The following is a 6,264-nucleotide window of genomic DNA, read 5'->3' as shown; positions in this document are numbered from 1 at the left end:
TCCACATATGACAAACAGGAAGGGGGTTGTAAGATACGGGGATTGAACAGTAGAGGGAGCCATTCAACTCTTGGAAGGCTATATAAAGGGGGAAATTACGGTGAAGAGGTAGAAAGCATTAAGATTCAGTTGGGACTGCTTCTCCAGATCTTCATGATCTGTACTCACGCTGTAACCTCGTGGTTTTAATAAAGGCCTTTGAAAACGATACAGCCTAAGGGATTCTTTGATCGACAGCAATACCCACCAGCATTCGACACGATACCACACGCGCTCTACAATAGGCAAGGGTTTTCAAGTCTGCAAGTACGTTTTAAGCTGAGTTCCATGAACATTGTCCAAAATCATGTTTTAGGCCAAATCCACATTGCGACCAGTTCAGCATATGACAGGAGACACTGTTTGAATGTAACAAACGTGAAACAATTCTTTTAGCCTTTTCGCATGAAAACAGGGTCCAAAATCATGGGTTTTCGTTCAGCAGTGGAAGTAGGAGGCGCGCTCTACAATAGGCAAGGGTTTTCAAGTCTGCAAGTACGTTTTAAGCTGAGTTCCATGAACATTGTCCAAAATCATGTTTTAACCAAAATCCACAATGCGACCAGTTCAGCATATGAGAGGAGACACTGTTTGAGTGTAACAAACGTGAAACATTTCTTTTAGCCTTTTCGCATGAAAACAGGGTCCAAAATCATGGGTTTTCGTTCAGCAGTAGAAGTAGGAGGCGCGCTCTACAATAGGCAAGGGTTTTCAAGTCTGCAAGTACGTTTTAAGCTGAGTTCCATGAACATTGTCCAAAATCATGTTTTAGGCCAAATCCACAATGCGACCAGATCAGCATATGACTGGAGACACTGTTTGAGTGTAACAAACGTGAAACAATTCTTTTAGCCTTTTCGCATGAAAACAGGGTCCAAAATCATGGGTTTTCGTTCAGCAGTGGAAGTAGGAGGCGCGCTCTACAATAGGCAAGGGTTTTCAAGTCTGCAAGTACGTTTTAAGCTGAGTTCCATGAACATTGTCCAAAATCATGTTTAAACCAAAATCCACAATGCGACCAGTTCAGCATATGACAGGAGACACTGTTTGAGTGTAACAAACGTGAAACATTTCTTTTAGCCTTTTCGCATGAAAACAGGGTCCAAAATCATGGGTTTTCGTTCAGCAGTGGAAGTAGGAGGCGCCTCTACAATAGGCAAGGGTTTTCAAGTCTGCAAGTACGTTTTTAAGCTGAGTTCCATGAACATTGTCCAAAATCATGTTTTAGGCCAAATCCACATTGCGACCAGTTCAGCATATGACAGGAGACACTGTTTGAGTGTAACAAACGTGAAACAATTCTTTTAGCCTTTTCGCATGAAAACAGGGTCCAAAATCATGGGTTTTCGTTCAGCAGTGGAAGTAGGAGGCGCGCTCTACAATAGGCAAGGGTTTTCAAGTCTGCAAGTACGTTTTAAGCTGAGTTCCATGAACATTGTCCAAAATCATGTTTTAACCAAAATCCACAATGCGACCAGTTCAGCATATGACAGGAGACACTGTTTGAGTGTAACAAACGTGAAACATTTCTTTTAGCCTTTTCGCATGAAAACAGGGTCCAAAATCATGGGTTTTCGTTCAGCAGTGGAAGTAGGAGGCGCGCTCTACAATAGGCAAGGGTTTTCAAGTCTGCAAGTACGTTTTAAGCTGAGTTCCATGAACATTGTCCAAAATCATGTTTTAGGCCAAAATCCACAATGCGACCAGTTCAGCATATGACAGGAGACACTGTTTGAGTGTAACAAACGTGAAACAATTCTTTTAGCCTTTTCGCATGAAAACAGGGTCCAAAATCATGGGTTTTCGTTCAGCAGTGGAAGTACGGAGGCGCGCTCTACAATAGGCAAGGGTTTTCAAGTCTGCAAGTACGTTTTAAGCTGAGTTCCATGAACATTGTCCAAAATCATGTTTTAGGCCAAATCCACATTGCGACCAGTTCAGCATATGACAGGAGACACTGTTTGAGTGTAACAAACGTGAAACAATTCTTTTAGCCATGTCGCATGAAAACAGGGTCCAAAATCATGGGTTTTCGTTCAGCAGTGGAAGTAGGAGGCGCGCTCTACAATAGGCAAGGGTTTTCAAGTCTGCAAGTACGTTTAAGCTGAGTTCCATGAACATTGTCCAAAATCATGTTTTAACCAAAATCCACAATGCGACCAGTTCAGCATATGAGAGGAGACACTGTTTGAGTGTAACAAACGTGAAACATTTCTTTTAGCCTTTTCGCATGAAAACAGGGTCCAAAATCATGGGTTTTCGTTCAGCAGTAGAAGTAGGAGGCGCGCTCTACAATAGGCAAGGGTTTTCAAGTCTGCAAGTACGCTTTAAGCTGAGTTCCATGAACATTGTCCAAAATCATGTTTTAGGCCAAATCCACAATGCGACCAGTTCAGCATATGAGAGGAGACACTGTTTGAGTGTAACAAACGTGAAACAATTCTTTTAGCCTTTCGCATGAAAACAGGGTCCAAAATCATGGGTTTTCGTTCAGCAGTGGAAGTAGGAGGCGCGCTCTACAATAGGCAAGGGTTTTCAAGTCTGCAAGTACGTTTTAAGCTGAGTTCCATGAACATTGTCCAAAATCATGTTTTAGGCCAAATCCACATTGCGACCAGTTCAGCATATGACAGGAGACACTGTTTGAGTGTAACAAACGTGAAACAATTCTTTTAGCCTTTTCGCATGAAAACAGGGTCCAAAATCATGGGTTTTCGTTCAGCAGTGGAAGTAGGAGGCGCGCTCTACAATAGGCAAGGGTTTTCAAGTCTGCAAGTACGTTTTAAGCTGAGTTCCATGAACATTGTCCAAAATCATGTTTTAACCAAAATCCACAATGCGACCAGTTCAGCATATGAGAGGAGACACTGTTTGAGTGTAACAAACGTGAAACATTTCTTTTAGCCTTTTCGCATGAAAACAGGGTCCAAAATCATGGGTTTTCGTCTCAGCAGTGGAAGTAGGAGGCGCGCTCTACAATAGGCAAGGGTTTTCAAGTCTGCAAGTACGTTTTAAGCTGAGTTCCATGAACATTGTCCAAAATCATGTTTTAGGCCAAATCCACATTGCGACCAGATCAGCATATGACTGGAGAGACTGTTTGAGTGTAACAAACGTGAAACAATTCTTTTAGCCTTTTCGCATGAAAACAGGGTCCAAAATCATGGGTTTTCGTTCAGCAGTGGAAGTAGGAGGCGCGCTCTACAATAGGCAAGGGTTTTCAAGTCTGCAAGTACGTTTTAAGCTGAGTTCCATGAACATTGTCCAAAATCATGTTTTAGCCAAAATCCACATTGCGACCAGTTCAGCATATGACAGGAGACACTGTTTGAGTGTAACAAACGTGAAACATTTCTTTTAGCCTTTTCGCATGAAAACAGGGTCCAAAATCATGGGTTTTCGTTCAGCACTGGAAGTAGGAGGCGCGCTCTACAATAGGCAAGGGTTTTCAAGTCTGCAAGTACGTTTTAAGCTGAGTTCCATGAACATTGTCCAAAATCATGTTTTAGGCCAAATCCACAATGCGACCAGTTCAGCATATGACAGGAGACACTGTTTGAGTGTAACAAACGTGAAACAATTCTTTTAGCCTTTTCGCATGAAAACAGGGTCCAAAATCATGGGTTTTCGTTCAGCAGTAGAAGTAGGAGGCGCGCTCTACAATAGGCAAGGGTTTTCAAGTCTGCAAGTACGTTTTAAGCTGAGTTCCATGAACATTGTCCAAAATCATGTTTTAGGCCAAAATCCACAATGCGACCAGATCAGCATATGACAGGAGACACTGTTTGAGTGTAACAAACGTGAAACATTTCTTTTAGCCTTTTCGCATGAAAACAGGGTCCAAAATCATGGGTTTTCGTTCAGCAGTGGAAGTAGGAGGCGCGCTCTACAATAGGCAAGGGTTTTCAAGTCTGCAAGTACGTTTTAAGCTGAGTTCCATGAACATTGTCCAAAATCATGTTTTAACCAAAATCCACAATGCGACCAGTTCAGCATATGAGAGGAGACACTGTTTGAGTGTAACAAACGTGAAACATTTCTTTAGCCTTTTCGCATGAAAACAGGGTCCAAAATCATGGGTTTTCGTTCAGCAGTGGAAGTAGGAGGCGCTCTACAATAGGCAAGGGTTTTCAAGTCTGCAAGTACGTTTTAAGCTGAGTTCCATGAACATTGTCCAAAATCATGTTTTAACCCAAAATCCACAATGCGACCAGTTCAGCATATGAGAGGAGACACTGTTTGAGTGTAACAAACGTGAAACATTTCTTTTAGCCTTTTCGCATGAAAACAGGGTCCAAAATCATGGGTTTTCGTTCAGCAGTGGAAGTAGGAGGCGCGCTCTACAATAGGCAAGGGTTTTCAAGTCTGCAAGTACGTTTTAAGCTGAGTTCCATGAACATTGTCCAAAATCATGTTTTAGGCCAAATCCACAATGCGACCAGTTCAGCATATGACAGGAGACACTGTTTGAGTGTAACAAACGTGAAACAATTCTTTTAGCCTTTTCGCATGAAAACAGGGTCCAAAATCATGGGTTTTCGTTCAGCAGTGGAAGTAGGAGGCGCGCTCTACAATAGGCAAGGGTTTTCAAGTCTGCAAGTACGTTTTTAAGCTGAGTTCCATGAACATTGTCCAAAATCATGTTTTAACCAAAATCCACAATGCGACCAGTTCAGCATATGAGAGGAGACACTGTTTGAGTGTAACAAACGTGAAACATTTCTTTAGCCTTTTCGCATGAAAACAGGGTCCAAAATCATGGGTTTTCGTTCAGCAGTAGAAGTAGGAGGCGCGCCTACAATAGGCAAGGGTTTTCAAGTCTGCAAGTACGTTTTAAGCTGAGTTCCATGAACATTGTCCAAAATCATGTTTTAGCCAAAATCCACAATGCGACCAGTTCAGCATATGACAGGAGACACTGTTTGAGTGTAACAAACGTGAAACATTTCTTTTAGCCTTTTCGCATGAAAACAGGGTCCAAAATCATGGGTTTTCGTTCAGCAGTGGAAGTAGGAGGCGCGCTCTACAATAGGCAAGGGTTTTCAAGTCTGCAAGTACGTTTTAAGCTGAGTTCCATGAACATTGTCCAAAATCATGTTTTAGGCCAAATCCACATTGCGACCAGTTCAGCATATGACAGGAGACACTGTTTGAGTGTAACAAACGTGAAACAATTCTTTTAGCCTTTTCGCATGAAAACAGGGTCCAAAATCATGGGTTTTCGTTCAGCAGTGGAAGTAGGAGGCGCGCTCTACAATAGGCAAGGGTTTTCAAGTCTGCAAGTACGTTTTCAGCTGAGTTCCATGAACATTGTCCAAAATCATGTTTTAACCAAAATCCACAATGCGACCAGTTCAGCATATGAGAGGAGACACTGTTTGAGTGTAACAAACGTGAAACATTTCTTTTAGCCTTTTCGCATGAAAACAGGGTCCAAAATCATGGGTTTTCGTTCAGCAGTAGAAGTAGGAGGCGCGCTCTACAATAGGCAAGGGTTTTCAAGTCTGCAAGTACGTTTTAAGCTGAGTTCCATGAACATTGTCCAAAATCATGTTTTAACCTAAATCCACAATGCGACCAGATCAGCATATGAGAGGAGACACTGTTTGAGTGTAACAAACGTGAAACATTTCTTTTAGCCTTTTCGCATGAAAACAGGGTCCAAAATCATGGGTTTTCGTTCAGCAGTGGAAGTAGGAGGCGCGCTCCACAATAGGCAAGGGTTTTCAAGTCTGCAAGTACGTTTTAAGCTGAGTTCCATGAACATTGTCCAAAATCATGTTTTAGGCCAAAATCCACTAATGCGACCAGTTCAGCATATGAGAGGAGACACTGTTTGAGTGTAACAAACGTGAAACATTTCTTTTAGCCTTTTCGCATGAAAACAGGGTCCAAAATCATGGGTTTTCGTTCAGCAGTGGAAGTAGGAGGCGCGCTCTTACAATAGGCAAGGGTTTTCAAGTCTGCAAGTACGTTTTAAGCTGAGTTCCATGAACATTGTCCAAAATCATGTTTTAAGCCAAAATCCACAATGCGACCAGTTCAGCATATGAGAGGAGACACTGTTTGAGTGTAACAAACGTGAAACATTTCTTTTAGCCTTTTCGCATGAAAACAGGGTCCAAAATCATGGGTTTTCGTTCAGCAGTGGAAGTAGGAGGCGCGCTCTACAATAGGCAAGGGTTTTCAAGTCTGCAAGTACGTTTTAAGCTGAGTTCCATGAAC

This window comes from Coregonus clupeaformis, chromosome 17 (genome assembly GCF_020615455.1).
Source record: "Coregonus clupeaformis isolate EN_2021a chromosome 17, ASM2061545v1, whole genome shotgun sequence".
In the NCBI taxonomy this organism is placed as follows: domain Eukaryota; kingdom Metazoa; phylum Chordata; class Actinopteri; order Salmoniformes; family Salmonidae; genus Coregonus; species Coregonus clupeaformis.
This window is presented reverse-complemented; position numbering follows the sequence as displayed.